General features: G+C 43.8%; 1 protein-coding gene across 4 annotated transcripts in view; it reads right to left on the bottom strand.

The window, feature by feature from the left end:
* LOC140714162 (zinc finger CCCH domain-containing protein 10-like) overlaps positions 1-22,691 on the bottom strand; it is a 134,448-nt gene extending 111,757 nt beyond the window's left edge. For 3 of the 4 annotated variants that reach the window (XM_073025012.1, XM_073025014.1, XM_073025016.1), the window contains exon 1: positions 22,652-22,688. The gene's annotated coding sequence lies outside the window, so the exon portion shown is untranslated. Of the gene's footprint in view, positions 1-22,651 lie in introns of all 4 variants that reach the window. The other variant, XM_073025017.1, reaches the window with a different exon arrangement.
* Positions 22,692-23,172: the final 481 nt, after the last annotated feature.

The raw sequence follows: 23,172 nt of genomic DNA, 5'->3' as shown, positions 1-23,172 counted from the left end.
CGCTCTCCACAACTGACCTATAGAACATCTTCAGCATCTCACTACAGACATTGAATGACGCCAACCTTCTTAGGAAGTACATTCGACTCTGTGCCTTCCTGCACAAGGCATCTGTGTTGGCAGTCCAATCAAGCTTCTCGTCTAACTGTACTCCCAGATACTTGTAGGTCTTAACCTGCTCCACACGTTCTCCATTAATGATCACTGGCTCCATATGGGGCCTTATAGGCATTATAGGAAACATCCTCTCCACACCCACTCTATCTAAGCCTTTCAACATTTGATAGGTTTCAGTGGGATTCCTCACCCCACCCCCAGCATTCATCTGAACTCCAGTGAGTATAGGCCCAGAGTCATTAAGTGCTCCTCAGACATTAACCCTTTAATTTCCAGAAACATTCCCATGAATTTCCTCTGGAACTTCTCCAATGTCAGCACATCTTCTCGTAGATAAGAGGTCCAAAACTGCTCACAATACTCCTGGCGTGGTCTGACCAATGCCTTATACAGCCTCAGCATTACATCCTCACTCTTATATTCTAGTCCTCTTGAAATGAATGCTAACATTGCATTTGCCTTCCTTCTTCAGCTGTCCATTGATTTTCGATGATGACTAAGGCCTGGGCAAGGTTGTATGGAAGACCAGCAGTTGCCCATGCTGCAAGTCTCCCCTCTCCACGCCACCGATGTTGTCCAAGGGAAGGCCATTAGGACCCATACAGCTTGGCACTGGTGTCGTTGGAGAGCGATGTGTGGTTAAGTGCCTTGCTCAAGGACACACTCAGCTGAGGCTCGAACTAGCGACCTTCAGATCACTAGACCGACACTTTAACCACTTGGCCACACGCCACACAAGTCCACGTGCAAGTTAACCTTCATGGAATCCTGCACAAGGACTCCCAAGTCCCTTTGCACTTCTGATAAAGGTTCACCAGATTGATTCCTGGGATGGCAGGACTTTCATATGAAGAAAGACTGGATCGACTAGGCTTATACTCACTGGAATTTAGAAGATTGAGGGGGGATCTTATTGAAACGTATAAAATTCTAAAGGGATTGGACAGGCTAGATGCAGGAAGATTGTTTCCGATGTTGGCGAAGTCCAGAACGAGGGGTCACAGTTTAAGGATAAAGGGGAAGCCTTTTAGGACCGAGATGAGGAAAAACTTCTTCACACAGAGAGTGGTGAATCTGTGGAATTCTTTGCCACAGGAAACAGTTGAGGCCGGTTCATTGGCTATATTTAAGAGGAAGTTAGATATGGCTCTTGTGGCTAAAGGGATCAGGGGGTATGGAGAGAAAGCAGATACAGGGTTCTGAGTTGGATGATCAGCCATGATCATACTGAATGGCGGTGCAGGCTCAAAGGGCCGAATGGCCTACTCCTGCTCCTATTTTCTATGTTTCTATGTTTCTATAAGATGGATAGGGATTCACCACCTTCCGGTAAGATGGCGGCTCATTCGAACGCAGCGGCCTCTCGGGGGCCAATCAAAGGTGCACTTTTCTTTTTAAATGTGTTTTTTTAATGATCATAAGATGATACAGGACTCAAAGAACAACAGGTACAGCAGGTGTATTGCATCAGTGAGCTGTTCGTTGTTCAGAGCCACCGGCTGGGGTGTTGAAGGAGCCAGCTATGAGTCAGAGAGGGAGAAGCTGGCGCTCAGCTCAGAGAACAAGAAGCCTTTGGGTGGGCCGGAGAAGTTGGAGCCGGCAGATGGATCAGAAGAGAAGCCAGTGGACAGGCTGAAGAAGGTGCAGCTGGCGGACAGGCCGAAGAAGATGGAGCTGGCAGATGGATCAGAGAAGGAGAAGTCGGCAGATGGGCCGAAGAAAGTGAAGCCGATGGACAGGTTGGAGAAAGTTCGGAGGAGCTGAACTTAGAGTAGGCTGAGCTGCTGCCTGTTATTCGAAGACATTGGAGTTGGTGTGTGAAAGCATCGTGCAGTGTAACCGTGAGTGACTGTCTTGGATGTTTCTCCTGTGATTGCCAAACCCTGTTAGACATGGATAATGTGAGATGCCCCAGGCTTGTTTTCCCTGTGGGTGGCATGACGGACGGCGAGGCAGCAGTGTGGCCTCAGTTGTAGCAAGGACTAGGCCTCAAGTGGGCTTGCCTGCTGCTTCAGTCCAGGTGAGGCGATGCTGGAGGTATTATAGTGTGGAGTCCTTGCTCGGTTGGGAGCTGCCCTCTCCCGTCAGTGCTGCCCTCCGGTGTCTGACCAGTGGAAGGACAAGCTAGGTTGCTGGGAGCTGTGGCATCAATTTGCATGTCGCTCAGGGACTTGGACTATACAGGTGTTTTTTGCGTAACAATGTGTTTGTGTGTGTTTTTCTCTCGCTCGTTATTTTGAATGTATGCGCCTTGGCCCCAGAGGAATGTTGTCTCCTTTGACTGTCTGGTCTGAATAATAATTAATCTTGACTTGATTTCAATTCATTTGACTTGACTTTTGAATTGTCTCCCTATTTAGAAAATAGTCTATGCTTTTATTGCTTCTACCAAAATGCATGACCATACACTATATTTCACCTGCACTCTTTGCCCATTCTCCCAATCTGTCTAAATCCTTCTTCAGACTCCTTGCTTCCTCAACACTGCCAGCCCCTCCGCCTATCTTCGTATCGTCCACAAACCTGGTCACAAAGCCATCAATGGCATCATCCAAATCATTGACATATAATGTGAAAAAAAGCAGCCCCAACACTGACTCCTGCGGAACACCACCAGTCACCAGCAGTCAACCAGAAAAAATCCCCTTTAATTCCCACTTTTTGCCTCCTGCCAGTCAACCACTTTTTCTAATGTATGCTCATATCTTTTTTGTCATACCATTTGTTCATATCTCGTTAAGCAGCTTCACGTGCAGTACCTTGTCATAGGCCTTCTGAAAATACTGTCAGCCCTCCTTATCCGCGGATTCCGCATGTGCGGATTCAATCAACCGCGGATCAGGAAAACCCGGAAGTTCTCTCTCCAGTACTTGTTGTTTGAGCATGTACAAACTATGTTTTCTTGTCATTATTCCCTAAACAATACAGTATAACAACTATTTACATAGCATTTACATTGTATTAGGTATTATAAGTAATCTAGAAATGATTTTAAAGTACAGGCAGTCCCCGGGTTATGAATGAGTTCCATTCCTGAGACCGTCTTTAAGTCGGATTTGAAGTTGGAACAGGTATATCCGGTATTATTTAGCGTCAGTTAGCCAAACATTTTTCTTAGTATATAGTACATATTTTACCTTTCTATGCATATAAAACATTTAAGAAACATATGTATTTCAATAATTAAACCACTGCGTTGCTTAGTAATAATTGCAGCTTTCACGTGCTCCATTAAAATTGTCCCGATCGTTGACCGACTGTAGCCTAATGCTTTTCCAATGACCGATAGTGTCGGCATTTTTTGGAATCCGCGGGGGGTCTTGGAACCAATCCCCCGTGGATAAGGAGGGTCAACTGTACAACTAAACAGCATCCACTGACTCTCCTTCATCTATCCTGCCTGTTATTTCCTCAAGGAATTCCACGGATTTGTCAGGCAAGATTTCTACTTTAGGAAACCAGGCCGGCTTTGGCTTACTTTATCACGTGCCTTCAAGTACCCTGAAACTTCATCCTTAATAATGGACTCCAACACCTTTCCAACCACTGAAGTCAGGCTAACTGGCCGATAATTTCCTTTCTTCTGCCTCCCTTTCTTCTTAAAGAGTGGAGTGACATTTGCAATTCTCCAGTCCTGTAGAACCATTTCAAAGTCTAGTGATTCTTGAAAGATCATTACTAATGCCTCCACAATCTCTTCTGCTGCCTCTTTTAGAACCTTGGGGTGTTGTCCATCAGTTCCAGGAACTTATCTACCTTCAGACCTTTCAGTTTCTCAAGCACTACCTCCCCAGTACTAGCAACTGCGTTCACTTCTACCCTTTACATAAGAACATAAGAAATAGGAGCAGGAGTAGGCCATCCGGTCCATTGGGCCTGCCCTGCCATTCAATAAGATCATGGCTGATCTGTTCGTAAACTCAACTCCATCTACCTGCTTTTTCCTTGGAACCCTTAATGTTCCCTGGAACTATTATGTAAACATCTATCTAACTGTATCTTAAATATATTTAGTGAGGAAGCCTCAACTGCTTCCCTGGGCAGAGAATTCCACAGATTCACCACTGTCTGGGAAAAACAGTTTCTCCTCATCTCCATCCTATATCTTCTCCCCTAAAACTTGAGGGTATGTCCCCTAGTTCTAGTCTCACCTATCAATGGAAGCAACTTTCCTACTTCTATCTTATCTATTGCTTTCAAAATTTTGTACGTTTCTATAAGATCCCCTCTCATTCTTTTGAACTCTAGAGATACTCTCAAACTTCTGGCGTACTGCTCACGTCTTCCACAGTGATGACTGAAACAAAATATTTATTAGTTCTGCCTGCCATTTTTTACCCCTTTACTACCTTTACAGTATCATTATTGAGTGGTCTGATATCTACTCTTGCCTCTTTTTTACTCTTTATATATCTGAAAATAAAAACCTTTGGTATCCTCTTTTATATTATTGGCCAGCTTGCCTTCATATTTCGTCTTTTTCTCCTTATGGCTTTTTCAGTTGCCGTCTGTTGGTTTTTAAAAGGTTCCCAATTCTCTAATTTCCCACTAATTTTTGCGATGTTATATGCCCTCTCTTTTGCTTTTATGCTCATTTTGACTGCCCTCGTCTTCCACCATTTTGTCACCCTTCCTTTAGAAAACTTCTACAACTTTTGAATTTGTCTATCACGTGCCATCCGAATTTCTCTCAGAAACTCCGGACATTACCGTTCTGTTGTCATTCCTGCTAGGAGCCTGCTCCAATGAACTTTGACCAGCTCCTCTCTCATGCCTCTGTAATTCCCCTTACTCCAGTATAATACTGAATTATTTGACTTAATCTTTTCACTTCAAACACACAGAGAATTCTATCATATCATGTTCATTGTCTCCTAAGAGTTCCTTTACCTTAAGCTTCCTAACCAAAACTGATTCATTACAATTCAGAATTCCCTTTCTTTGTACAATCACAAGTTACTCAAAAAAGCCATCTTGTAGGCATCCTAGAAATGTCTTCTCTTGGGCTCCAGCACGAATCTGATTTTCCCAGTCTACCTGAATATCAAAATCCCGCACAACTATCATTTTCACATGCCTTTCCTATTTCCTGTTGAAACTTGTATCTCACATCATGGCTACTGTTCAAAGGTCTGTATATGTGTGTATGGGACCAGAGGAGATAGCGGAGGTACTTAATGAGTTCTTTGCTTCAGTATTCACTACGGAAAAGGACGTTGGCAATTGTAGGGATGACTTACAATGGACTGCAACGCTTGAGCATATAGACATTAAGAAAGAAGACGTGCTGGAGCTTTTGGAAAGCATCAGGTTGGATAAGTCTCCGGGACCATACGAGATATACCCCAGGCTACTGTGGGAGATTGCTGAGCCCCTGGCAATGACCTTTGCATCAGCAATGGGATAGGAGAGGTTCCAGAAAACTGGAGGTTGTTCCCTTATTCAATAAAGGGAGTAGAGATAGCCCAGGAAATTATAGACCAGTGAGTCTTACTTCAGTGGTTGCGAAGATGATGGAGAAGATCCTGAGAGGCAGGATTTATGGAGAGGCATAATATGATTAAGGATCGTCAGCATGGATTTGTCAAAGGCCTTACAAGCCAGATTGAATGTTCTGAGGATGTAACTAAACACATTGATGAAGGTAGAACAGTAGATGTACTGTATATGGATTTCAGCAAGGCATTTGATAAGGTACCCCATGCAAGGCTTATTGAGAAAGTAAGGAGGCATGGGATCCAAGGGGACCTCGCTTTGTGGATCCAGAAATGGCTTGCCCACAGAAGGCAAAGAGTGGTTGTAGACAGGTCAAATTCTGCATGGAGGTCAGTCACCAGTGGAGTGCCTCAGGAATCTGTTCTGGGACCCTAAATCTTTGTAATTTTTATAAATGACCTGGGTGAGGAAGTGGAGGGATGGGTTAGTAAGTCTGCTGATGACACAAAGGTTGGAGATGCTGTGGATAGTGTGGAGGGCTGCCAGAGGTTACAGTGGGACATTGATAGGATGCAAAACTGGGCTGAGAAGTGGCAGATGGAGTTCAACCCAGATAAGTGTGAAGTGGTTCATTTTGGTAGGTCAAATATGATGGCAGAATATAGTATTAATGGTAATACTCTTGGCAGTGTGGAGGATCAGAGGGATTTTAGGGTTCGAGTCCATAGGACACTCAAAGCTGCTGTGCAAGTTGACTCTGTGGTTAAGAAGGCATACGGTGCATTGGCCTTCATCAACTGTGAAATTGAGTTCAAGAGCTGAGAGGTAATGCTACAGATGTATAGGACCCTCATCAGATCCCACCTGGAATACTGTGCTCAGTTCTGGTTGCCGCACTACAGGAAGGATGTGGAAAGCATAGAAAGGGTGCAGAGGAGATTTACAAGGATGTTGCCTGGATTGGGGAGCACGCCTTATGAGAATAGGTTAAGTGAACTTGGCCTTTTCTCCTTGGAGTGATGGAGGATGAGAGGTGACCTGATAGAGGTGTATAAGATTATGAAAGGCATTGATCGTGTGGATAGTCAGAGGTTTTTTCCCAGGGCTGAAATGGCTAACGCAGGAGGGCACAGTCTTAAGGTGCTTGGAAGTAGGTACAGGTGAGATGTCAGGGGTAAGTTTTTTATGCAGAGAGTGGTGAGTGCATGGAATGGGCTGCCGGCGACTGTGGTGGAGGCAGATACAATGGGATCTTTTAAGATGCGCCTGGATAGGTACATGGAGCTTAGAAAAATAGAAGGCTATGGGTAACCCTAGGTAATTTCTAAAGTAAGTACATCTTTGCCACAGCATTGTGGGCCAAAGGGCCTGTATTGTGCTGTAGGTTTTCTACATTTCTATGTTTCTATATATCTCCCAAACAGGATCTTTTTACCCTAGCAGTTTCTTAACTCTTCGCACAAGAATTCTACATCTTCTGATCCTATCTCACCTCATTCTAAGGATTTGATTTCATGTTTTACCTACAGAGCCACCCCCTCTCCTCTGCCTAGCTGCTGTCCTTTCACACAATGTACATCCTTGGATTTTAAGCTCCCAACTGCAATCTTCTTTCAGCCACGACTCAGTAATGCCCACAACGTCATACCTGCTGATCTCTAACTACACTACAAGACCTACCTTATTCCGTATAATACATGCATTCAAAATAACACATTCAGTCCTGTATTTACCACTCTTTTTTGATTTTGGCCTTGTTACATTTCAACTCATCCCCGACTGTAATGTTGCCTTATCACCTATCTGTCCTTCCTCACAGTCTCACTACACAATGCATCTGTTTGTATACCACTTGCCCCATCCTCAGCCCTATCACTCCAGTTCTCATCCCCCCCCCCCTGCCAATTTAGTTTAACCCCTCCCCAACTGCTCTAGCAAACCTGCCTATTCCTTTCAATACATGGTATATCCTTGCATGTTAAGCTACCAACTATGATCTTCTTTCAGCCCCATCTCAATGATGCCCTCAACATCATACCTGCTGACTGCACTACAGGGATCATCTCCCTTACTCTATATTTTGCATACATTCAACGGTAACACATTCAGTCCTGTATTCATCACCCTCTTCAATTTTGCCCCTACGTTGCACTTCAACTCATTGCACTGACTGCAATTTTGCCCTATCATCAGCCTGTCCTTCCTCTCGCTCTCAATACACCCCACATCCATCCTCGGCCCCATCACTCCAGTTCCCAACCCCCTGCCAGTTTAGTTTAAACCCTCTGCAACAGCCTAAGCAAACCTGCCTGCAAGTTGACAGTCTATCAATTATCCGTACTGCATAATCAAATGCATTTGGATCACAGCCCCTTCTGCCAGCTCCACCACTCGACAACCATCACAGGAGTTCGGATAACAGAAATGCATCCTTACAGAATTCATAGGTCATGACCAAAACATTTGAGACATGGAATAAAAATTCTCTGTCACATGATTTACGTGTCAAGTTTAATTTTAATTTCAGCTTGCATTTCTTAATACACATGCAGATGATGTGTTTTCGCGTATCGGAAGGTCACAATATGGAAGGATTATTATTGTCATATGCACTGAGGTACAGTGTAGAAATCTGTATTTCATGTCACGCGTTCTGGTAATTTTATTACAGCAGTGTATTAAGGTTAGTAAGGAAAACAATAACAGAAAGCAGAACACTACGTAATATTTACAGAGGAAGTGCAGTGCAGGTGTGCAAACCTTTTGGTGATGTGTGGGGCTCCTGTATTCACTTCAATGTATTAAATAACATAAATACATTGCTCCCCAGTGGAGATCTGATTGCTGACCCCACCTCGCTCCTCCTGGGCTTCACTACAGCTGCCAGAAAAAAACTGGACAGCCACTGATAGACTCGGAAGTTGACATGCCAAAACAGCACAGACTCTACACCGATAGGGTGCCTGACAAACCCCAGCTTGCCCCCAGTGCCCCAAACCAGAACGTCCTCCACTTGGTCAACTACGCCCTCTCACCAAGATCCAACAAGGCTTTGCCGCAGTCCATCGATGCGGCCACAAGCTGGAGGAGTGGCTCGACAAAAACCAATTAGAAGTGTGAAGAGAAAAACAACAGTAACGTAAACAGTGCAGAGGAATAGTTAAAAATACCCTGACAGATTGTTGCACGGGCTGGTGTGGCAATTTGGATGGTCAGGAACGTAAGAAGCTCTGGAGAGGGAACATCCCTCCCGCCATTGGTAGTATCTGAATGAGACACTCCCTCAAGAAAGCAGCATCTATCACCAAAGGTCCCCGCCATCCAGTCCATCCATCTTCTCGCTGCTACCATCTGGCAGAAGATTCGAGGTTTGTTAATGTCATTTCCGGTCCACAAGTGTAAAAGAGAACAAAAAAGTTCTACTCCGGATCCAATGCAGCACAAAAGAAACACACACATACAATAAGATAAAGAACACAATAATAATGAAAAAACACAATAAATATAATACATAAGATAGCTTATATACATAGATTGATTGGACATACATAAAGTGACGTGAGGCACAAGAGTGTCTGTGTACAAGGGTACTGACAGGAAATAATAAAGTAGTGGGAGAGTTAGTGGGTGGAGGTGTTGATCAGCCTCACTGCTTGCGGAAAGTAACTGTCTTTGAGTCTGGTGGTCTGGGTGTGGATATTATGTAGACTCCTCTCTGATGGGAGTGGGACAAACAGTCCATGTGCAGGGTGGGTGGGATCCTTGGCGATGTTACTGGCCCTTTTGCAGCACCTTCCTGTGTATATGTCTGTGATGGTGGGCAGGCTGGTGCCAGTGATGCATTGGGCAGTTTTGATTACCTGTCGTGGAGTCTTCCTGTCTGTGCAGTGCCGCTTCCATACTGAGCAGAAATGCAGCTAGTTAGAATGCTCTCTACTATGCCTTAGTAGAACGACATGAGTGTACATCAGAATCAGAATCGGATTTAACGTCACAGGCATACGTATGCCCAGAGAAAAAGAATCTCAGGGTTGTATGTGGTGACATATATACTCTGATAATAAATTTTACTTTTAACTTTGGTATGTCATGAAATTTGTTACCTTTGCGAAGCAGTACAATGCAAGACGTAATACTGGAGAAAAACATTTATTGCAGTCAGTATATATACATTAAAGTTAAATTAAATAAGGAGGGCAAAAATAAAAGTTAGAAATAGTGAGCTAGTGCTCCTGGGTTTAATGTCCATTCAGGAATCAGATGGCAGAAGGGAAGAAGCAGTTCCTGAATCGTCAGTGCCCTTAGCCCAGCTCTCCTCAGTCCCCTAAGAAGGTAGTGGTGTTGGTGAGCTTTCCTGATCGAATATTTTGTGTTCTGGGACCATGGCAGGTTGTATAAGATGTCTACTCCCAGGAGTTTCAAACTGCTGCCAACGTATCGAGGAGTGTGAGAGGTATGAGTTCGCCTGAAGATGATAATCATCTCCTTTGTCTTGTTGACTTTGAGGAAGGGGTTACTTGCCTGGAACTGGGCCTCGAGCTCTTCCACCTCCTCTCTCATCGTTGTTGGTGATGAGCCCCACCACCGTTGTGATTATTCGGGGGTTTGGCGGTGCAGCCACGAGTGAGCAGAGTGTACAGCAATGGGCCCAGTGTTGAGGGTGATGGGGAGGGAGGAGTGGTTGTGCATCCTGACTATCTGACATCTATTGGTTAGGAAGTCCAGTTACACAGTGATATATTTAGACCGAGGAGTAGGAGTTTGTTCACCAGGGTCCGTGGGACAATAGTATCGAATGCCGAACTGAAATCCAGAAGCAGCATTCTGACATAGGTGTCTTTGTTTTCTACATGTGTCAGGGTCAGGTGCATGACAGTTGCTATGGCATCTGTTGTAGAACAGTTCTGTCGGTAAGCGTCAATGTGGCAGGAATGGAGATTTTGATGTGTGCCATTAACAGCCATTCAAAGCCCCTCACGGTGATTGGCTTCACTGCTACCGGGTGGTATTTGTTTAGTTCTGAAGGTCTAGAGTTCTTTGGTACAGGGATGATGGTGGCTGATTTGAAGCAAGGTGGGGGCAGCCTGGATGAGTGAAGTGTTGAAGATCTCCGGTCGTGATGTTCTGTCGTCCGGCTGCCTTACCGTGGTTGACTCTCTGCAGAGTCCTTCTTACACCTGCTGCTGTTACAGACAGTGTCTGCTCATCTGGGAGTGGGATAGGCATTGTGTTACTTACCTCAAAGCGTACCTAAAAGTTGTTTAGAACTTCAGGGTGGGAGGCATCACAGGTACAGCCGACACTATTAATCAGTAATGCCCTTGATGCCCAGACACATGTGCCGGGGATTGTTATTGGACAGGTGTTCCTGAATTTTCTGAGCATAGCCAGTTTTAACCCTCTTGTTGCCTAAGATGAAGCTCCCCCTTGCTGTTCCATCACAAGACTTTGAAGGGAGTGTCGGGAGTTTTTAGTAGGGAGTGCACCTCAGTGTTCAGTCAGGGCCTCTGGTTGGGCCGTGAGGTGACTTCCCTTCTGATGCCAACATCGTCTCCACGCTTTCTGATGTAGCTGATGACAGATGAGGCATATTCCTCAAAGCCTGTGTCTTCCCTTTATCCTCCTTGAACATCTGCCAGTTAGTTCATTCAAAACACACCTGAAGTATGGGGATTGCCTCATTAGGTCGTATAACGATGATCCTCTTGACCGGTTTCTCCATTTTCAGCAGCGGTCAGTATGCCGGAATTAACATTATGGAGATGTGGTCAGACAGGCTGAGATGAGGGCGTGGGATTGTCAGTACAAAAGCATGGTCGCCCTACCACCAGGTTCACGAGCAGCTACTTCCCTTCAACCATTTGTTTCTTGAACCAACCAATGCAACCAGAATCACCACATCTGACCACATTGATCATTATGCATAAAAATGGGATTTCTGTTTTTAATAAGGTTCTTGGAAAAATAGGGTTGGGTAAATGTGTGTTTAATTGCTGTTTTGCTTGTAAATGTTGCTTACCAGGTGCTACGTGCCTATGATGGCACTGCAGGTAAGATTTCCTACCTGTGCACACACACGGACTTGTGCATATGACATTAATCCTGACTTTGACTTTGGCTTCTAAAGCAGTCTCTGTCTGCACATTGACAGGGAGATGGTGTCAGAGTATTCTTTTATTCAGCTATAACACATCTTTTGAAGAACCCAGCATATTCGAGCATAAAGCACATTTACACAATTTTATTTTAATCAGCTCTTTTCCCTCAACTGAAGAAAATTAGTTTCCTTCAGTAATCCTTTCAATTTTCCCTTTCAAGTAATTCGATAGTTTCAACTAACCAATTGAACATTAAAAGCCAAACTTAACCGGTGGGTTAATCATGAGTGCTGGGCTTTTAGGAAATTGGTTCCCAGAATATGATGAGACAATCATCATGTGATTGAAGCTTGTTACTAGGGTGATTAATGTGCTGCAGTTTAATCAGAACAAATAGTCTTCCAGTTCACCTTTCTGTCACATGGGTGCACTCGAGCAGAAATTTGGAATGAGAAGCATTATGGTCTCTGGCTATGATATTAGCAAGTTAAGTTAGTTAGAGGTTTATTGTCATTACTGAGGACAACGAGATTGCAGTTCTCCTCCATTCAGTGGAAAACCGCATACTGGCAATTCAATTACTGAAAACACAATGACTAAGTTTAAAATAACGTCTGAGTTATTTAGAATGACATCTAACTTACAACTGAATTAAAAACAAACAACTCTAAAATTAAAAGAAACAGTGACTGCGCCGTTCAGCTGTTGCACGTGGCCATGTTATAAAATACAATGATTAAATATAAAATAGCATCAAGAACTATGCCCATGTATTGCACTTAGAGATTGTCCATAGTGGCTATGGGTGGGTTGGGAAGGGACAGCCCTGGGGAAAAAGTTGTTTTTCAGTCTGGATATCTGTGCATAGCTTCTTCTGGATCTCATGCCGGATGACAGGATGTTAAACAGGTGCCCACTGGGATGGGATGACTCCATCGCACTTTTGTGAGCCTGCCGTAGACATCGTGAGTCGTAGATGGTTTCTATCTCTGGTAGCTTTGTCCCAATGATATTCTGTGCCATCCTGATCACTCATTGAAGTGCTTTTTGGTTGATCTTATTGCAGCTAGTGTACATACTGTCATGCAGTAGGTCAATTACACATGGATAAAAGTTTACCAGTAGCTTTTGGAGCAGATTTGCTCTCTTTTAAACTCATAAAATAGTATATGCATTGCTGAGCCTTCCCTACTGTCAAGGAGGTGTTGGTGGTCCAGGAGAACTCCTTTGTAATGTTCACTCCCAAGAACTTTCCCTGGCGACCCTTTCCACTGCTTCAACATTTATGAGTAGTAGAGTTTGTTCATACCAGCTTAATTTTCTAAAATCGATAGTCATATCTTTGGTTTAATTTTAGGAGTTTCTTTATAATATTAAATTTGGGATTAAATGGACACTTAAGGAGCCTTAAATTTCCACGCCTAGGTTGAATCATGGAAGAAAAGGACTGGAAGCATACATAAAGTGAAAGACAATCGAATGTGTGTAAGATGATGCGTGCTCCACTGCTTGTACACCTTTGCTTAACTCATTATTGCTGAGAGATGAGACTTCTGAGCAACAAGCAGGCAACGGGTGAGTGAAACGAAAGGTGCATTCACTCTTCCTGTCCCTTCCTGGGAAATCTGCAACGTGCCCAGTCGTGCTTGAATGACAGCTCAAAGCTGTAGTGAGAGAAAGCCGGACAGCGCTGTGCCTTTTCTCCCTTCCCAAAGAGCCGGGCTGGTGTCTGTTTAGCGTCACGTATCATGTTGCTGCTATTCCCATTTATAAAATATCTGATTGTGATCTCACACTGGAATGTCTTCTGAGGTCACGTGAAACACTCCGAAATTGCTCGCCTCTTGTGTTAGTCACAGTTCAGAACCAGCATACTTGCTCTGCGACAGAGGCCACAGGTTCAGGTTCTGCTCTGGAAAGGAGTCCATTGCCCATTGTCAAACAAAACTCAGACTGCGGATTCATGTTGAAGTCACTGACTGTGGGAGTGTGCCATGTGCTAATCGGCCCACGTGTGTTCTCCTTTGCAATGGTGGCCAGGGTTTGGAAGCATTCCACAATCCATAGTGCTCAGCAGAACAACACAGAAAACAACAACAGCAAAGCCCCTTCCCTCCCCGTCACCACCCCACTCACCGGCACATGTACACAGATAGCCCTCAAACCGCGGAACAGCCCTGAAACTTCACCAGCGCTGTGACCGCAAGACAGCTAGTTGCAGAGGGGGTGGGGAGGGGTGTGTAGGAGAAAGAGAATCTCTCTGAAATGGTAGTGCCAAGACTGTGTCGGGATACGGTGTTTGTAAGGCCACATTTATCATCAAAGCTCCTCACCGTCCGGAGCATGTCATCTTCTCACAGCTACCATCAGGCAGGAGGTAGAGGAGCCTGAAGTCCCACATCATCGGGTTCAAGAACCATTCACCTCTTGAATGGCAAAACCTTCATCACTACTTCAGTACAGTAACACCATGACCACTTCAATTACTTTGCACTCCAAGAGACTTTTTTGTTGTTTTACTTATGTCCTTTGTTATAAGTAATGTGGACAAGTCATGTTTACTTTGTTTTCCTTGTGAATGCTGCTTGAAGGATGCTACTTACCTGTGATGCTGCTGCATCAATCGATCATTGCACTATCAATCACTCCGAAAGACTGGAAGTAGAGTAAATACGAAAGGCTTTTATTAACAATGAAATGGATCCACGTCCATGCTGGATGTAGCTCCTGGACAGTGGGAGGAGCAGTGACACAGTCACCTTTATCCAGGGGTCTGTGGGAGGAGTCACAGGAGCAGTCAGCAGAGGGATGTGTCCAGGCACGTCCAGACAGATATACATGGTTTACCACAGTACCTGTGCATACGTGTACTTGTGCAGATGGCAATAAACTTGACTTTGAATTTAATTTTGTTGACCTGTTAATGAGAACCGTTAGAGAGAGAGAGAAAACAAACAACGAGTTATGTAAAGCTGTGAAATACAGTTTGTACAAAATGATCAGGCAGGCAGGTGTCAGTGGAAAGAGAAAAACACTAAGTTAAAATTCCAGATGGGTATTCTACAGCAGAACAGCCTGTTATTGTACCAATGGGGGAAACAAGTTATCCAAAATTGTTGAATCTGATTTTGAAACTAAATCCCCCACCACCCAGGTCAGGCTCTCTTCTCGCAGCTGCCATCAGAATGGAGGTACAGAAGCCCCAGGACTCACACCACCAGGTACAGGAACAGTTATTACCCCTCAACAATTAGGCTCTTGAAACAAAGAGGATAACTTGACTTACAACTTCACTTGCCCACCTTTGAAATATTCCCACAGCCTATTGACTCACTTTCAAGGACTCTTCACCTCTTGTTCTCAATATTTACTGCCTATTTATTTTTATTTATTTATTTGTTTCTGTATTTGCGCAGTTTGTTGTCTTTTCAACATTGGTTGAACACCCAGGTTCGTGTGGTCTTTCATTGATTCTATTATGGTTGTTATTCTTTTATGGATTTATTGAATATGCCCAGAAGAAAATGAACATCAGAGTTGTACGTGGTGACATATGTGTACTTCGACAATAAATTTTTTTTGGACTTTGAACTTTGAAGTTGGAAGGCTGCAGTATGATGCAAGATAAGCTGCAGTTCTTCAAGCTTCCATTGACCTTACTATGCTCAGAGTGTAGAGACACTCTCAGCAGGTCTGACAGCGTCTGTGGAGAGAGAAACTGGGTTAATGTTTCAGGTCAAAGACCCTTTGTCGGACCTTATAAGAGAGAAAACAATTTGCAGAGGGAGTGGGAGAGTGATGGATAGGACAAAGAGAATCTTTATCAATATTTAACCCTTTTAGCGATATTCCCTTTGTCAGACCCAATCGTCATCCTTCTCTCTGATTTAGAATAAGTTTCTGTTCTCTCTTTTCCAGTTCTGATGAGGAGACTTCAGCCTGAAACCTTTGTTTCTTGCTCCAGAGATGCTGTCTGATCTACTGTGTATTTGCAAATAGCATTTTCTCTTTTAATTTCAGAAGTATTTCATTGGTGTAGCTTGGAAGGAATTAAGGTCCCGAAGGAGTTGCATAAATGCAAATCTTTATGGCATCACGTAATAGTACTGCTCACTGGATTAGATTTAAATAGAATTAAAGTAGAATCACTTCAGGAATTTAATTTCCTCCCACTCTGTTCCTGAAGTCACGCCTCAATGAGTTGTTCCATTTCATGTCTTAGAACAGAACCTGCCCTTCTTTTAAACTCTTTTTATGACCCATTCCATTTTTGTTTGGAACTCACTTGGGCCCTGTCTCCTGAGCTTCCTTTAAACCCGGTCAGTTTACCAGAAAACAAGCAGTATTTGATCTAAAGGAGTATTGGTGCATTAAAACAGGTGAAACATTCATTACTTCAGAAAATCAGAAAGACCCCATCAGATCTTTAGTCTCCAGTCACTTTTTGCAATGTGCATGACAGCTGATTGTAGACTTCTGGAAGGGTAAGATGAAGGAACACATACCAATCCTCACAGAGGGATCAAAAGTGGAGAAATTGAGCAGCTTCAAGTTCCTGGGTGTCAAGATCTCTGAGGATCAAGCCTGGTCCCAACATATCAATGTAGTCATAAAGAAGGCAAGACAGCAGCTGTACTTTATTATGAGTTTGAAGAGATCTGGTATGTCAACAAATATACTCAAAAACTTTTATAGATGTACCGTGGAGAGCATTCTGACAGGCTGCATGACTGTTTGGTATGGAGGGGCTACTGCACAGGACTGAAAGAAGCTGCGGAAAGTTGTAAATCCAGTTGGCTCCATCTTGGGCACTAGCCTACAAAGTACCCAGGACATCTTCAGGGAGCGGTGTTTCAGAACGGCAGCGTCCATTATTAAGGACCTCCAGCACCCAGGGCATGCCCTTTTCTCACTGTTACCATCAGGTAGGAGATACAGAAGCCTGAAGGCACACACTCAGTGATTCAGGAACAGCTTCTTCCCCTCTGCCATCTGATTCCTAAATGGACATTGAAGCTTTGGACACTACCTCGCTTTTTTTAATATACACTATTTCTGTTTTTGCACATTTTTAAAAATCTATTCAATATACATAATTGATTCACTTGTTTACTGTATTTATTATTATGCTTTATTTTATTTATTATTTTTTCTCTCTCTGCTAGATTATGTATTGTATTGAACTGCTGCTGCTCAGTTAACAAATTTCACGTCACATGCCGGTGATAATAAACCTGATTCTGATTCTGAGATTCAGTGAAGTCAACTAAGGGTTAACTGGCTAAATGATGAAGTCAATTTGCAGAAAAATGTCAAATTGATAGTGATCCATCTGGGGTCTTTAAAAGGGGTTGATGGGCTGGATGCCAAGAAATAATTCCCAATACAAGGAAGTGAATGTTAAAGTGTTGAACTCTTAAATTGTTGAAGAATGAGAACCAGGGGTATTTCTTCCCATATGGTGTTACATTGTGCTTGTTTTTCAGATTATTATAGGTTAATTAGACTTCCAGACTAAGATTTGTGGATCCACAAGGTGCTGAGACTTCAAGCCCCTTGCTTGGCTGAGTGATGTATTGAGTTCTCCTTTGTTGTGACTTTGAAAGAGCTGCACAGAGACCAGAGCTGGAGATTGAACACGTCTTTATTCAGCAAACACAGGGGAGGTTTATTGGAAGAATCTCTCGGTACAAACTCTCTGAATTAAAAGCACTTTGAGCTTTTATACTCCTAGAGAACAAAGATAACAGGTGACTGACTTCAATACTTTGGGATTAGATAAATACTGTAGTTCAATAGAATTACATATTTACCACGGGAGCTTTTTACATTTCAAAAATACTTTATTCATAATAAAAATATATACAAACTGCACAAAAACCTTTCATATTTGTGGTCATTACATTTAATAGTGCAAACTTTTAAAGAAAAATAGCATTGTACTATTGCCACAAGTGTAGTCCTCAGAGGTGATACCACTTTCAGTGGTCAAGGGTCTTCCCCACCCAATTCTGTCCCTCCGTGTCCTATACTGAAAGCAGCCTAGACTGTGCTCGTTTCCCTCAGAGCCTTAACATCGGCCACACAGAGCATCAGTGCATCCCTTAGCATGTACTCCTGTAGCCTGAAATGTGTCAGTCAGCAGCATTTCCTGACAGAATTCTCATTGCACCAGAAGACCAAAAAGTTTGGAGCAGACCAATGTGCGTCTTTCACTGAGCTGGTGACCTGCCAGCAGTACCTGGTGTTTGTCTTGGTGCGTGCCCCTGAGAACAGTCCATAGATCAGAGAGTTAATCTGATGTGCAGTCGCCGGGACGAACTGGAAATGGACCCTTGCATCCACCTCCATGTCCTCTTTGAAAATGTAAACTCTGCAAAGAGCTGGGTGGCTTTTTCTTTCCCACCACAACTGCCCCAAAGGAAGTGTTTGCATTGGGGATGATATATCTACAGGAAGGATATGGAAGGTTCCCTTTCACTGCCAGACAAGTTAGATCTTGGTGCGTGTTGGTGAGATTTGGGGATGAGTGTTCTGTCACATCATTTGATTGACCTACCCCACAGTACCACCAGATACCTTCTTTGGCAGCACGGATGTCCCATGCTGACCACTGCCTGACGGATTTGTGGTCACAGGGTTTTACTCGAATAACTCATCTGCAAATGACTGGTACTGTAGTGATGCTGCATGGTAACAGGCTAGGCCCATCTTCTGCATCACCAGGGACAGGTAGAACCACAGCACATAGTGACACTTGGTGCCCGCATACCTTGGGTCCACACAGCACCTGAATGCAGTCACACACAAAGGTGGCCATCATGATGCAGGCAACTTTGGTTACATTTTTGCCCCCATTCTCTGAGGACTTGTGCATTATGACCTGTCAGACTCACACCATTTTGGGCCTTCCAGGTGATTACCAAGGCAGAGGAGTGGAGAACAGGCTACACCTCCATCACGTCCAGCAGCCTGAGAACACATCAATCTTGATAACCACTTCCTTCTCGGTTATTGACAGAAAATTTCACTTCTACAGACCCAGTCCACTCAGCCAATTCTTGCTACATGCCTCAGCCCCTCCAAAATAGATCCCCAGCACCCTCAAGTAGCTGGGCTTATGGTGAAGGGGACATCTGATCAGTTGGGTCAGTTGCAGAAAAACGTGGCTGACTCTGGCCTCTTGATGTCAACTTGGAGCTGATAATTCTGCAAACTGACTGTGAATCTGAGCAGAGGAGGTAACATCTGTACAGGAAGGTTTTGACTTGATAATATCTTCCCTCTCAAGCTCTCAACGTTCCTGAAGGATTCAGCAAAGAATTTGATGCAGCATTCAAACAGGAGAGGGGAGAATGGACAAACCTGCCTGACTCCAGACTTCTATCTCCCTCCCACTGATTTGGGCCGCACTGCAGATATCTGTGTAAAGCATTTGGATCCAATTCCTGATTCCCTCCCTAAAAACCATTTTGGAGAGTATGTCTATCATATAATCCTGAAATATCCTGTCGAAGGCCTTCTCCTGGTCCAAGCTGACAAGGCAGGCATTCATCCCTCTGTCCTGTATGTAGGCAGTGGTATCCCTGAATAGTGCAAGGCTGTCAGAGGTTTTCCTGCAAGGTTTGGTCAAGATGGATCACCTGTCCCAGAGCAGTCTTGACCCTGTTGGTAATAGCCTTGGACAGGATCTTATAGTCCACATTCAAGAGTGAGATAGGTCTCCAATTCCTGATGTCCATCCTCTGCCACTTCTGCTTGTATATGAGGGTAATGATACCCTTCTTCAAGGAGTATGTTATGCAGTGTGTTATACACTTCCAGCAAGTCAGACCAAGTTAGCCCCACAGAGCCGAGAACAATTCCACCAGTAAGCCATCATTTCAGGGAGGGATTGGATGAAGACAGTCAAGGAAAACATCAAGAGGTTTTTCCATCCAGAAAAGGATTCAGAGAGCCAGGAAGAGTCAGCAGGAGATTATGCTAGATCCAGACAGACTTGCAGAAACTTCTCCTTCAGCCATTGAGGGGGATGGATGTGACAGACAAACTCCAAGTAGTGAAGAGTCATCAAACTGTGTTCCTTATTTTAGAATTCTTCAAGTTCATTTTCAGCTGCAGACTCTCCCATTTACTGACATCTATAATGTCTGTGAGAAGGAATTGGAAGTTTTAGGATGCTGTGGTGTCTGTTCCCTTTCTGTCATACAGACCGGTATGGAAGGATCTGCAGAGGCTCAACATGTCTGTCTATGGGGATGTTACTGAGCCAGCCCCTGCCTTCAGGTTGTGGACCACAGAGCACCCCTGTACACCTTTTGCAAGAAGCAGCATGAGCACATCTCACCACAATGGATTTTGGATCTGATGAACACTTTATTTTGAATATTAGTAAAACGTCAATAATCTGTTGTCTGACTGTTCAGAAGTCCTGATGGTTCTGTGTCTGGCTTATTTGGTGAATTTTGCTGTGTGTCCCATACACCCACCAGGGCCCCGGTTACCACATTCACCATCCACCCACTCGGACCCCGGCTACCACATTCACCATCTGCTCACTGGGGTCTCCATTCCTGCAATCTCCATACACTCACTGGGGCCCTGGTTCCTGCATACGCCATGCATTGACCAAGACCTCCATTTCCAAATTCCCCATTCACTCACTGGGAGTCCCATTCACACACACCCCTTAAATTCACCTGATTCAGTTCACTGCTTTCCCTTGAAACTGCTGGAGCTCAGTGAAATGTTACCATACAGTACTGCGCAAAAGTCTCATCTTTCCCAACATCCTTTGCTCCTACCAGATTTACAAACTCGCTCTCCACTCCACATTGACAAATACAGTACCGTGCAAAAGTCTTAGGCACCCTAGCTATATATACTTGCTTAAGACTTTTCACAGTACTGTATAAAATTATAAAAAAAGAAATAATAAAGTGCTGATTAATGAATAACATCTAAAAGTCTGGAAAATCTGCCATCAAAGTGCTGAATATACTGGATGAAGTTATATGGTAGAATGGACCAGTGATTGAAACAACACAGCCAGTATAAAATAACATGCATATGTTTAACAATATAACATTTCATCTTTTCCAAACATATATAACACTCAGGGCCATGAATATAATCATCTCCAATGTGAGTGTTCAATTGACATTTTGATGATTCTAATCAGTAGGTAAATACACAGAGGGTGTTGAAGCCATGACAGGTGAAGGAAGCAGATTGGCATTGAGTTGCAGAACTGAGAAAAGTGAAGGACACCACTTATGCCCAGATGTAGATAATCTTATCTTTTTGAAACATGCTGGTGTTTGACTGATTATAAAACGTAGAGCAGCTTCAGAACTTCTTACAGTGTTCATAAAGGCTTTTAGATCTCAGTTTCCTGAGCTGAAAACAAAGAGGCATAGAGGATGGACCCAGTACAACATGGAACGCAGTGAGGACCATCATGTAAATGTCATCTCAAAGAAGCCACAAGAGTGCCTTTACATTCTTAAAAGTTTTCAGGATTCTGCATGTCACCTAAAACTTTGACAAACTTCTGGAGATGCTCAGTGGAGAATATCCTGGTTGGTTGCATCACAGTTTGGTATGGAAGCACCAAGGTCTGCAGCCCAGGTGAGGTAACCCGGTATGTGCACTCCCAGAGACCTGGTGCTCCTAACTCTCCTCACGGCTGTATGTGCAGTGAGGAGACATCAGCCTGCAGCTTCCTGAAGTCCACAACCATCTCCTTAGTCTTGTCCATGTTGAGACTCGAGCTGTGACGCTCGCACCATTCCACCAGCCGCTCAGCCCCCTCGCTGTATGTCATCTCGTAGTCATTGTTGGCGACACTGTTGTGTCATCAGCAAACCTGACGATTCGGTTGGAACTGGATCTAGCAATTGGCAGCAAACCTGATGATTCGGTTGGAACTAGATCTAGCATTGGCAGCAGGTTGAGGGAGCTAGAGATGCTTCTGCCAACGTGGACTGACTGTGGCCTTCCTGTCAAGAAGTCCAGGATCCAATTACAGAGAGAGGTGTTGAAGCCCAATGAGGATGGTTTACTCACCAGCTTCTGAGCTATGATCATATTGAACACCAAGCTGAAGTCAATAAGCAGCATCTTGGCATATGAGGTGCCATTTGCCAGGTGAGCTCACCATCGTTTCCACCTGCATTTCTACTTTCAGGGAACTATATACCTGTACTCCTAGATGTCCGTGGTCTTCAACACTCCCCACGACCTTACCATTTACTATGTAAGACCTGCCCTGGTTTAATAGACCAAAGGCAACATCTCACATTTGTCCATTAAAGCTGATCTGCCATTCCTTGCCCACTTCCCCAATTCATCTGGATCCAGCTAAAAGAATTCCAGCAAATTTTAGATGAAATAAAGTCTCTTAGACAGGTGTAAAAGATTCTTGGTACCATCTTGGGAGAAAACTGCATATTTTCCCTGTGGATTAGGCAGCATTTATGGGAATGAATAAACAGTTGATGTTTCAGGCTGAGACCCTTCTTACGGACTGTTTATTTCTTACCATAGATACTGCCTGACCTGCTGAGTACCTCCAGCATTTTGTGTGTGCTGTTCTGGATTTCCAGCATCTGCAGAATTTCCGTATTTAAGATTTTCCCTGCGTCCTGCCTGACATTTACCCCCTAAACACTGATACAAAGTGGTTACCTCTGCATTCATCAATTGCTATTTATAGGATCTTGTACCCATATTCTCAGCTGTGGTTCCTACATTACAATAACTATTATTCCTCAAATGTATTTCATTGGTCGTAAAGAGTGCTGAAATGATCTGAAGTGATATAAAGTGCAATGTGGCTACAAACCTTTTTCTCCCTGGAGTACTGGTTATGATAAAAAGAATGTATTGAGCTACAATTTATCACAGTTTCACAATACTTTGCTACGATCCTTTATCACAGTTTAACAATACTTGTACAAGATAAAGCAGAATCCTGCCACTGACAGTGATGGCCTTACCTTGTAGGTCATCAGCGTCCTGCTGGATACGTACTGTAAGAGTAACTGTCAGGGAGTTGTGACTGCAGGGTCAGGATCTCCCAGGACTTCCTGTAATAATTAATGACTTCATTTGTTATTCTGCATCTGTTCTTTATCACCAATGTCAAAACCTAAATCAGAGTCGTTTCTGTGCCTGCCTCCAAGCAGTTTCTTATAACATCTATAAGCAGCCTGATAAATGTCAGCTGCTGGTGTGCTAAATGTGATTTATCTTGTGATGTTTATAATGACACAGAAGTAGCCCATTCACTCTGTCAGTTCAGGCCAGCTCGCAGCGAAGCACAGCTATCAATACTATTTCTCCTTGCCATATTTCTCTGTAGTCCGGTAATCCATTCTCTCTCTCTCTCTCTCTCTCACACATGCCCATCAGCTCCCCTTCTGCACTTCAAAGTGCACAGTAAGAATATTATCAAAATAAATATATGTCACCATATACAACCCTGAGATTCATTTTCTTGTGGGCATACTCAGTAAAT

Source organism: Hemitrygon akajei, chromosome 21, assembly GCF_048418815.1.
Source record: "Hemitrygon akajei chromosome 21, sHemAka1.3, whole genome shotgun sequence".
Lineage (NCBI taxonomy): Eukaryota > Metazoa > Chordata > Chondrichthyes > Myliobatiformes > Dasyatidae > Hemitrygon > Hemitrygon akajei.
The sequence above is the reverse complement of the archived record's forward strand: the minus strand, read 5'-3'. Positions and strand labels throughout refer to the sequence as shown.